Consider the following 12,210-nt stretch of genomic DNA (forward strand, 5'->3'; position numbering starts at 1 on the left):
CTACAAAAGATGGTGGAATCATAGCAAATAGTCAGTGAATTTCAGCTGTGATACTGTGGATTCTAACACTGGATGTAGAAACAGGGAAGCAGGAAAGTGGAGAAGACAGGGGACTTTTCCTTTGTTCTACTGTATGGGTGAGGCTGGACAGGGCAAGACAGAGAGAAGGGCCCCAGAAATAATTCAAGGACTGAAGAAAATGGAAAGGACTGGAAAAAAATGAAAAGGACTGAAGAAAATGGAAAGACAGTAAAGATTCATTTTAACTTATTAAAAACAAGATGACAGAATATTTAATTACAGAGTATAAGTACCATAAGTAGGAAGAAAATAGTGGCTATTGGAGGAGTTTTTATTCTAGCAGAGAATATAATGAGAAACCAGGAATGAAAGCTAAAACCATGCATTATTAAATTAGAAATAATATAAATCTTTTCTAACACTGAAGGTGATCACCTGGAAAATGCTTCAAAGGGAAACACCTAGTTATATATTTTTAGTATCTTTAGATTAACATTTGAATTGGGCTTGACACTAATACTACTATTTTTTTTTCCAGTCATCAGAAGTCTTGCATTCATTGCACGTGGTGCCTTAATATCATGGTTCTACATAAATACTTATTGTGTGTTTATTCTTAATGTAGTTTTCTTGTCTGAGTTCCCCTTTATGAGCAGTCTACCAGCTGCTAATCATAAAGGTAGGGCCTGATGCATACTTTTAATTCAAATTTGAAAATTTATTCTGATCTCCTGTATTTTCTTTCACATAGACTGACAAGCTTTATTTTCACTTTTTGGTTGTGAAAGAGAGCTAGCAAAAAGTAGGCATTTTTGTAAAATCAAGTACTACACACTGGGTTTGCTCATGCATTTTTTTTTCCCCAAGAGTCTTCTCAGGTGAAAAATTAAAAGCTGATTGCTCTTTTGCTGTGAGATACAGTGGTGTGTTTCATATGTTATCATTTTTTTTGGTCCTTGGCAAAGAGGCAATATTACATAGAGGATGACATGGAAAATATATAAAATTAAGACATTTAAAAAGAGATGAGGGAGACAGCTGCCTATATTGAAGGTGATTGCAGTTTCCCATGTTTCAATTCTATGAGATGCTCAGCCTCATTTTTTTTCCTGAATGGGAGTTAAGAAGTTATTAAATAATTATGGTTTAGTACATTGTATATGTTGGAACAAGAGAAAAAGAGAGAAACTGCCCATAACTTATGTGTACGTGACTGCCTTCAATTTATTGCAGATTCTAACCTCTTTAATTTTCTCTCTAACCAGTTCATCACTTCTGTTGATTATTTTTACTAAAATAAAAGAAATTAAACAAAATCATCTCTGAAATATTACATTCTAGAATATAAAGATATAAACACACTGGATAGTAGCTCTTTGGAGTAGTTAAACAGTCATGGCTAAAAGTAGTCATTTAAGATTGATGGGAGCTGTCTGTGTAACTGGAACATGAGCTGAACATACAATTACAGCTGCTTGCATTGACTCCTTCTGGGGCCTGGAACTCAAAATACATCAGTTTCTTTATGTCTGGTACAGCAAAAGTGAGTATTGTGGCTTGTGTCCCTTCCAGCTTTTCATTTATTTATCCTAGATTGCACAGTTTCTGGCTTCAGAATGTCAGACAAACAGGACTTGACACTTCTCTCCATGGGATATTGCTTTACAATTCAGTTAAGAGCAGAAGAAACATCTACCTAATTGATTTGTAGCTCATTGCAAATTCATCTTAGACTGGTGTCACAAAACAAAAACAAAATCAACGGTATGACTCGTGCCATATTTAGCAATTCTGTGAGAGAGGAAGACTGAAAAGTCAGAAGAGTGATTTCCCATGTCTTTTCTGAGAGCTGGTCTCTTCTGCCTGGTGGTGGAGCCAACCGGCAGTGAAAAAGCTCATGTTGCCACTCTGCACAGACAACTTTAATGTGTCAGTAATAATTCTTGGCATATATGTAATGCTGTCCTGGCATTAGCTAATTAATTCTTATAACATTGCTGGGAGTTGGATGAGTTACCAAACACCTTTAGAAAGACCTTCATTTTAATACTGCTGTCAAAGTTATATGCTAAAGTGCAGAGATTACTGGTGTTCTCAAAAAGAAGCTAGAAGGCGTTGTTGTTACTATGTTATGTCTTTTTTATTTTTTTTATCAAATTAGTAAAAAATAAGGGAAAATATTCCCAGAAGCTTAGTAATAAGAGAGAGACATTTGTGTTTTTAAATTTTGATTCAAACCCACTTTCTGCCAGCAGCAGATAAAAGGGAATTCCACGTAATTACTGGTTAATTTCAAACAAAATCTCAGGGAATAGTAACTGGCATCAAGTGCACACCCACCAATGTGCTTGCTGTACACCAGCATCCCCTTTAGATTGTCAATACAGAGGGAAAAGCATTAAAAACTAAAAAAATTGTTTTTGTCACCTTGGCAGCTGCGCATCCCAGGCAGCATCGACATATGCCTTTATTTTGCCAGAGTAGAGTAACACTGCTTGCCAGAGAAAACCCTGTTGTAACAGTGGGACTTTACTTTTTCCTATTCATAGAGCATAAATTTTGTGTGGGGACTGGCTTATGTTGGTGAGGACTCACACTGCTCTTCACCTGTGGTGCACCTGGCCACAGAACTGACCCCAGGGGGCCACAAAGTTTACCCTTGCACTTCTCCATCCCAGTAGGTGATGGCTGGTGGCAGGCTTACTGAGTGGTACTTCTGCTGGTGCCATCCTGGTTCATCCTCCCTCCTGGTGAGGTGACCCTTGGCCAGTTGGGCAGCGCCAGAGTTGGACAGGATATCAGCAGCACAGCCTCTGAGTACACTGTGTGGGTGACAGAGTGCTTCCCTCAGTGCTCTTTCCAGTGGAATCAGGCACATTATACACGATGAAAGGTTGGAAATAGCATTCTATCTTGAGCTACAAATGAATAGATTCTCCTTCTAGGCTCACCCAGAACGTTGCCTAGCCTGGTAATTATTGCTAACTCCTTCTCCTTGAGAGTAATCTGTGACCTTTCCAATCATGTATAAAACACAAACTGATACCTTTCCTGTAAGTACTGTGACTACAAAGAAAGGAGGAGGAAGAATTTTCAGGAGGGAATGTGCCATCACTTCTGCATCAACCAGACAGGGTGCTGTTTGTGGTGTAAGGACTGTACCACAGAGTTTGGTGTCACTGACAAAGTTGCTGAGGACTCAATCCCACTGTCCATCTCACTGACAAAGAAGTAAAATGACACTGGTCCCAGTAACAACCCCTGAGGAAAGCCACTCATCACTGGTCTCCAGCTGGACATTGAGACATTGGCCACAACTCTTTGTGTGGAACCATCCAGCCAATTCCTTACCCACTGAGTGGTCTATTGTCAGATCCATGTCTCACCAATTTAAAGACAAGGATGTCATGCGGGACAGCATCAAATGCTTTGCACAAGTCCAGGTAGCTGATGTCAGTCGTTCTTCCCCTATCCACCACTGCTGTAGCCCTGTCATAGAAGGCCACCAAATTTGCCAGGCACAATATGCCCTTAGTGAAGCCATGTTGGCTGTCACCAGTCACCTCCTTATTTTCCATGTGCCTTGGCATAGTTTCCAGGAGGACTGCTCCATGATCTTGCCAGGCACAGAGGTGAGACTGATTGTCCTGTAGTTCCCTGGGTCTTCCTTTCTCCCTTTTTAAAAATGGTGGTTATGTTTCCCCTCGTCCAGTCAGTAGGAACTTCACCAGACAACCACAACTTCTAAGTAAGATAGATAGTGTCTTAGCAATTTCATTGAGCTGTTCCCTCAGGACCCACAGGTTAATCTCATCCGGTCCCATGGACTTGTGCACCTTCAAGTTCCTTAGAAGGTCTTGAACCAGATCTTTTCCTACAGTGGGCAGTTCTTCATTTTCCCAGTCCTTGCCTTTGCCTTCTGTGACTTGGACTGTGTGGCTAGAGTTCTTGCCTGTGAAGACTGAGGCAAAAGTTATTGAGTACCTCAGCCTTCTCCATACCCTGGGAGGCTGGGTCTCCTATTTTCTTCTGTAGAAGACCCACAATTTCCCCAGTCTTTCTTTTAACACTGACTTACCTGTAGAAGCCTTTCTTATTGACCTTGATGCCCCTGGCCAGATTTAATTCTATCTGTGCTTTAGCTTTCCTAACCTGATCCCTGGCTGCTCTGATAATTTCTCTGTATTCCTTCTGGGCTACCTGTCCTTGTTTCCACCCTCTGTAGGCCTCCTTTTTCTGTTTGAATTTGGCCAGGACCTCCTTGTTCATCCATGCTAGCCTCCTGGTGTTTTTGCCCAGCTTCCTCTTTGTTGGGATGTATCGTTCCTGAGCTTGGAGGAGGTGATGCTTGAATGTTAACCAGTTTCTTGAGTCCCTCTTCCCTCCAGGGCTTTTTCCCATGGTACTCTACCAAGCAGATCCCCGAAGAGACCAAAGTCTGCTCACGTGAAGTCCAGCATTATGAGCTTCTAATGCGCCTTCCTTCCTGCCCTCAGAATCCTAAACTCCACCTTTTCATGGTCACATGGTCACACATGATTGACACCACATAGTTTTTTTCCACTGAAGAATGACAATTTCTCTCCGGTGGAGCCAGCAGTGTCTGCTAGCTACCTGCTCAGCACAGGAGTCGCCAGAGGGCTGGAGGGGGATGTAGCAGTAATGTGACATGGGGACTGTTCAGCAAACACAAACAGAACCAGGAGACATGATCAAGAGGAAGTTTTTCATGGTGTTTTTAAAATTATAGATACTTATATCTGTTGTGTCTTTCTAGTCATTTACTCAAATTAAGTGGTTTTCAATCTCTTGCTACAATTACTGTGAATGAAACTGACTGTTGGTTTGCTAGAAATATTTGCTGCTCAATGTTCATCCATTACAAGCTATCGTGAATAGTGATCAGGCACAGTGAGACGCTGAAAATTTATACCATACCTACAAAATAAAGGATAAATTAAATGTTTTAGAAGTTGTTAAATTTATTAGGTGTAGAACTTGATGGTATGTCTTGTGACAACAGAACAGAGTTTCAGGGGAACTATACAACAAAATGGAATAATTTTACTGTGCTAAACTGAGTTCCTGACACAAAATATTCTAAAAATTGCTGTGGTCTCATTGGCTTCAGCACGACTATTCCCAGAGAGCAGCTGAATGCATATATGACTTGAATTTTTCTCAAAATCTGAAGCGGGTTGAAACTATTTGCTGACAGCTTTCCTTACCTTGAAATAAGAAAACAAGTCATGAGAATGGAGAGGTTTTCTCCATTTCTCTGCCTACAGAGTGTGGTTAGGACTATGTAGAGCCTAATTCTCTGGCATCATTGTAATTGTTTGTCATATCTCCTGTGACAAGCCTTTAGAATGTTACTTATATTTATTCATATATGTAATGCAAAGCTTTTATAGTGTGAATTAAGTTGTGAATAAGTGTGAATTAAGTATTTTCTTGGGTGATGCAGGAAAGAAAGTCTAAATGAAGGAAGATATACCCTCAGTTGAGGTAGACCAGGTTAAGGATCACTTAAGCAAACTCGACATTCTGAAGTCCATGGGGCCTGACTGGTTGCACCTATGAAGGCTGAAGAAACTTGCTGATGTCACTGCAAAGCCACTCTCTGTTATCTTTGAAAAGTGCTGGTAATAGGGAGAGAGGTGCCTAAAGACCAGAAAAGCACAAATGTAACTCCTGTCTTCGAGAGTGACAAGAAGGAAGATCTAGGGACCTACAAGCCATGCAACCTCGCCTCAGTACCTGGGAAAGTGATGGTGCAACTCCTCCTGGGAAGCATTTACAAACACATGAAAGGCAAGAATGTGCTGGGTTTAGTTAGCATAGATTTATGATTGGGAAATTATGCTTAACCAACCAGGTAGCCTTCTACAATTAGGTGAGTAGGTTGGGAAATAAGGGGTGAGTAGTGAGTGCTGTTTGCCTCAACTTCAGTAAGGCTTTTGACAGTGTCTTCTATAACCTCATAGACAAGCTGACAAAGTATGGCTCAAATAAGTCGACAATGAGGTGGACTGAAAAATGACTGAAGAGCCAGGCCTGGAGGCTTGTGACCAGTGGCACAAAGTCCACCTAGAAGTAACTGGTGGTGAACCCCAGGGGTTGATACTTGGGCCAAGTTGTTAAACTCTAATGACCTAGACAATGGGACAGAGAACACCCTCAGCAAGTTTATAGATGGCACAAGACTGGGAGCAGTGACTGATAAACCAAAGGGTAGTGCTGCCATTTAGAAGGACCTGATCAGGCTGGAGAAATGGGACAACAGGAACCTCATGGTGTTCAACAAAGGGAAATGTAAAGTCCCGCACCTGGTGAAGAACAATCTCATTCACTGGCAAACACTGAGAGCCAATCATCTGGAAAACACATCGGCAGAGAAAGACCTTTGGGGCAGTGGTAAACATGTTGACCATGAGCCAGCAATGAGCCCTCCCAGCAAAGAAGGAGGACAGCCTCCTGGGCTGCAGTAGGCAAAGCATTACCAGACAGATAAAGGAGGTGATTCTTCCTCTCTGCTCAGCACATGTGAGTCCTCATCTGTACTACTGATGAAGTTCTGAACTTCCCAGTAAAAGAAAGATATGAACTTACTGGAGCAAGTCCAGTGCAGAGCCACAAAGATGATTAAGGCACTGAATCATCCTTCATATGAGGAGACATTGAGAGGGATATGATTATTCAGCCTGGAGAAGAGAAGGCTCAGAGGAATCATATCCATGTGTATGTCCCACCCATGTCCCATACACTTCATGGGAGTGAATGAAGACTTTTCTCAGTATTGCCCACGGACAATAAGAAACAGGCACAAATTGAAATACATTAAATTCCATTTGAACAAAAGAAAACACTTTATTTTTTATTTTGTTTTACTTTTTTTTTTTTTTTTTTTTTTTTTTTTTTTTTTGGTGTGCAGGTGGTAAAACACCAGACCAGGTTACTCAGAGAGGTTATGGAATCTTCATCCTTGGAGATGTTCAGAACTTGAAGGGATATAGTCCTGGGCAAGTTGCTCTAGTTGACCTTGCTTGGACATAGGGTGTAAATTAGACGGTCTCCTGGAGTCCTTGCCAACTAAAAGTATTCTGTGATTCTGTGAAGATAAAACAGACAAAACTTTTGAAATCAGGTATTATGTAGGAAACAATGTTTCCAGTACCAGGGCTTTCAAAAGCTGTCTCACCCCGAAGCAAAGTAAATATTTGCATTTACCTCTTGCCTTGCCGTGTGATTTTACTGTGTTGATATTCACTAGAATTTATCCTTTTCCCTTTTCCTTATATTTTTTTTTCTGACAAGAAACCGGATAAAGAAGCCTAAGAAATGTTGACAGTGGTCATTAAGGTCAGAGTAGGATGGGTAGTGCAGATGCCAGAACAAGGTCTAGGGGCCTTGCATGACACAAACTGTTACTGAGTCTGGATGAAAAAACCCGGGTCCTGAGTCACTCTCAGTGTGATCTCCATGCCACTCCTCTCTGGGACCATGCAACACATCCATTCAGGTATTCCTCTTTCATGGGAACGTTTGGTGTGTCACGTCTGAACTTTTTCCATCTTCTCCACTGTATATTCACCACCTTATCCTTGAAAAGACTGCAGAATTCAACAGTGCCATTAATTTCTCTACTAAACTTCCATGCCTCTGAATTCCTCATTGGTAAGTAGAGATTCAGATGAAGTTAAAAGACTCTGAGTAAACAGCTTTTCCTAGTGCTGGTGCTGAAAGAGAAGATAAATCCATTTTTGGAAGAAAAGGTTCAACATAGTCTAAAAAGCACTGTGGCTGATGGATGGCTTGAGACTAGATGTACATTTAAGGTTGAGATGATTAATTATCATTTTATGTTTCAGAGTCCAAAATACACAGGCTGAAAATCCTCATTTCTATTTGTGTCAAATGAGCTTAAATTTTATCATCGAAGTTTCCCAGGACTTGTTGGAGTTCTGTTTCTGAGCATGTTATGCAGTGAATGACATCCACACTGTACTTAGCAGATAGGCTCTCACTAGAGGGAAAAAGACCTGCATTTCAGTTCCAACATCAGTAGAAAGGATAATGCTTGTCATATATGTGGTAGGAAATTAAATGTGTGTGGTTTTGTATCCTGAATATTCACTGTGGAAAGAACTGGCACTCAGATTTTTTTTTCTTGTAGGTAAGTGCCCAAGCAAAAGACTATAGTGTCAGATGACTCTTGCATGTAATAGATGGTCCATTGAATACTTTGTTCATCTGTGCAATCTAGAGTGATTTCTGCACAAAGAACTCTGATTAGTTGTATAAATACACACGTGTACAGCCCAGTATACATTCTTAAATGCATATTGAACAACTTGAACATGTGGGAGATGTAATTTTAGATTCCATTAGTCAGAAGAAGAAAAAGAACACACATGCCACAAAAATGAATGCCCTAAAAATGAGCTTTATGATAGAGGCCTGTGGCCTCCAGAAAGGAAAAATAAATAAATAAATAGAAAATAATGTGCTACTCAGCTTAGAGAAAAAAACATTTTCAATATCTAAATCAGGAAGGACTGCATGTGTGAAAGAAAAAGAAGTAGCCTTCCAGTCCAGAAGGAAGGCACCCTGTACCAGTAGGAGGTGTGGTCTAAACATCTTTCTCCTCTGTGCTTCCCGCTGAATAGTAAATGTTTTAACATCAGGGTGCTGACTTCTGCAGAGCCCATTCATAAACCTTCGAGCATGCAGAATGTGCATGTCCTATGAGGAGAGTCTGAGGACACTTGGGTTGTCTAGTCTGGAGAACAAAAGACTGAGAGGTGACCTCATTGCTTTCTACAACTTCCTGAGCAGGGGAAAAGGTACCAGTCTCTTCTCCCTGGTAACTGATGACAGGACTCACAGGAACAGCACAAAGCTGCACCACAGGAGGTTCAGACTGGACATTAGGAAAAAAAATATTTACTGTGAGGGTGGTCAATCACTCGAACAGGTTTCCTAGAGAGGCAGTTGATGCCCCTTGTCTGTCAGTGTTCAAGAGGTATATGGGCAATGCCCTCATCAATACACTTTAATTTTTGGTTAGTCCTGAAGTGGTCAGGTGGTTGGACTAGGTGATCTTTGAAGGTCCCTTCCAACTGAATTATGCTGTTCCATATTCTATTCTACGTAAGAGTTTTAGCCTTCTTCCATTAATATTTTTCTGATTGACCTAGAAAACATAAAATCATCACTGAAAATTTCAGCAGTATGAAGAATGCTGAAATGGTATAAAATAAAGAAGTTGGACTAGTGGGTACTGAGTGACTTGAATTTCTCATTAACTTGGCAGCAGTAAAATAGGAGGTGTCCTGCAGCCAACAAGAAGTTATGCCTTTTAAACCATAGACCACAGGCTCAGTTTACATTTAGCATACAACAATGGCAGTTTTCTTGATGTCTTTCTTTTGCAGGCCTACATCATTGACTTTGTCCTTAACATTGATCATTACCATTTCTGCCCAGATTTAACTCTGCCTAGAGATTAAAATCCATCAGGGGATGAAGGTGAATAAAGAGTTTCTGTCAATGCTCAGCTTGCAGTTAAAGTGTTCAACTCTTCTAAACACATTTCAAGTTTCAGAAACTCCACCTTTCTGACTTTGGAAAAGAATTGGGATCATCCTAGGAAATCAGTGAAGGCTCAGCTCATAGTGAAAAAAATATGTGAAAAGAATAGTGAAAAATATGATGAAGGATTTGCACAGACTTAGGAACAAATTAAAAAAACAAAACAAAACAAAGCAAAAAAACAATAAACAAACAAACAAAAATACCACAAACAGCCACCCTCTTCTTCCTTCCTTACCTTCTCTCCTCCAACTAATAGCACTCCTTCTCTGGGCCATCTCTGTCTTGTTCCAGTATCTGCATTCCAGAGAAGTGATAAAAAATTTGTAAAGACCCATGAGAATGGTAAAGAATTTGTATAATAGAAAGCTCAAGAAGCTCAGTCTATTTAACTTAATTTAAAAAAAAAAAAAAGAAAAAAATAAAAAAAAAAGAGAGAGAGAGAAACGTACAGGTATGTTGCGTATAAATACCTACAAAAGAAGCATTAGCTCTTTGATCTGTCCTACAAATGTGTAACACCTTGTAATGGAAGGTAAGGTTAGAGAAATCTAGTCTACAAATAAAATACAATTTAAAAACTTGAAGGTGTTTAAGCAGTGGCAAAATCTTTAGAGTGGATTCTCATTTTTCACATTTTTAAATCACAAGTGAACCAATTTGTAAAATATATTTCTCTATTTTAACTGCAGTTGTAGAAATCAGCTGCTGAAATGAGCCAGTACCCTGTACCCTATCTATATTGTGATGCAGACCTGATTACAAAAATCCTTTAAAACCTTAACACTGGTGAATTTTCTGTTGCCACTTCCAGAATTACTGATACAAGATAAATGCAAGTGTATATGGTTCTAACAGCAAGAGATGTTCTACTGTATTGACAGCTTCTGTGTTGGAATTTCTGTGTGATGAGTTAGATCTTGTTAAACTGTTTACACAGTGCTGTTAAACATTGCCCTTATATGAAATACAATACTTTCAAGTGAAAATGCATACAGTTTAAAATATATATATATATATTTTTAGAAGTAGCTGAATGTTAGTGAGCCCCCTTTGTAAAGAGAGAGAGAGCAGTCTGTATGGGAGCAGTGCTGACAGGATTGACTATTCACACATCATTGCTACAGCAGTTTCAGCTCCTACCCTGGAAAACCTGATGTTGCTTGTTTGCCTTCTAGTGGCTTGTGTTTAGAATAGCTTCAACCAAGAAAAGGTCTTGTAAAAGGGCTGAGTGAAATTGAAAAGTTATTAGCTCACAGACACTTACTATTATTATAACAAGTGCTGAAATGTCCAGATGCCTTTGGTGCGAAACATCTGTGAAAAGCCACACACTGTATAAAGAAAGTGTAAGGACTAGATCAGTGGTACATGTACATGAGTCATGATTTCAAGAGGAAAAATGTTTCCAAAGTAGATATCTTCTCTGGTACCAGTGACTTTTTATTCAGTTACATACGTTAATATTTTTGGAAAATTTTGGTGCAGCTGTCTCTGTGAAATGGTGGTCTCTCTGGAGCTGCTCCACTTAGCTTGGGATGGGTGTTCCCTGGTGCAACCAAGCCTATTGCAATTGGGACTGTATAACAAAAATGACTGAGTATGCTTTCTGTGTCTTGACACAATTTGAAATGACCTTCACAGAGTCCTCTCATTTGCTCATGGAATATTTGTGACTAAAGTAATAGGCAAGAAGAGGCAACTAAGTTTCTGCAATACAGTCAAACTGTAATACAGACATCCTGCTCCTGTTGCTACCAAGGATGTAAACTGGCGTGCCTCTGTTTCAGTTAATGGAGCTACATTGATTTACATTATTGCTCATAGCCAGATTACAGAAATATGAGGCGGCAACATACAAACTTGACACTAGAACCTATAGTGTAGTGATATCGCAATGGATGTGAAATTCCAACTAAAATGTGTTCTTGTTCTTTAGCAATTTTTTTTTACCCCTTTATCATCTTAACTGTATTTAGATTTACAGGATGGTGTTCCACGTTAATAATACACTGTTCCTTGCACAAAGGTATAAGCCCATTCAGAGAAGACCTTTGTCTGCTGGAGTATCAATATTGCTTTCAAATCTTTCTGATCTTTCTCCTCTTCCCTCTGGAGCAGTAGTGACTGCCTTTGTTCTAGCTGGACTAAATTAGTCTGCACTTCTCTTATCTGTTCTGCTGAACACTGAAGGCTTACCAGAAATCTCTGTTGCTTATACGCTGTCCTGCTAAATTTATATGGGTCAGAAACTCTCACCATGCTGTCACAAAAGCTATTTTTAAAGTTAATACAGCTCAGAGCTGGATTAATGAGTGCACATCCCTCTAACTGTGCATGAGCTCAGTACAGTCCAGCAGGAAACTGTACCCTTGGCAAGCACACGTGAGGAGCATCTTTCTGTGTCAGTGCTTATGGCCACCTGTTCAGATGGCCTAGTGCCCTCTCACAACTTAGTCAGACAGCTGACTTTGGGTCTTTATAAAAGCATGGACAGGTTTATAGTCATGCAAAGAATTACCCTGCAAATATCATCTCTTTAGCATCCAGTGTGTGACAGCATAGATAGCACATGCCCATTTCTTTTCATCATTG

Source organism: Cygnus olor, chromosome 1, assembly GCF_009769625.2.
Source record: "Cygnus olor isolate bCygOlo1 chromosome 1, bCygOlo1.pri.v2, whole genome shotgun sequence".
Classification (NCBI taxonomy): Eukaryota; Metazoa; Chordata; class Aves; order Anseriformes; family Anatidae; genus Cygnus; species Cygnus olor.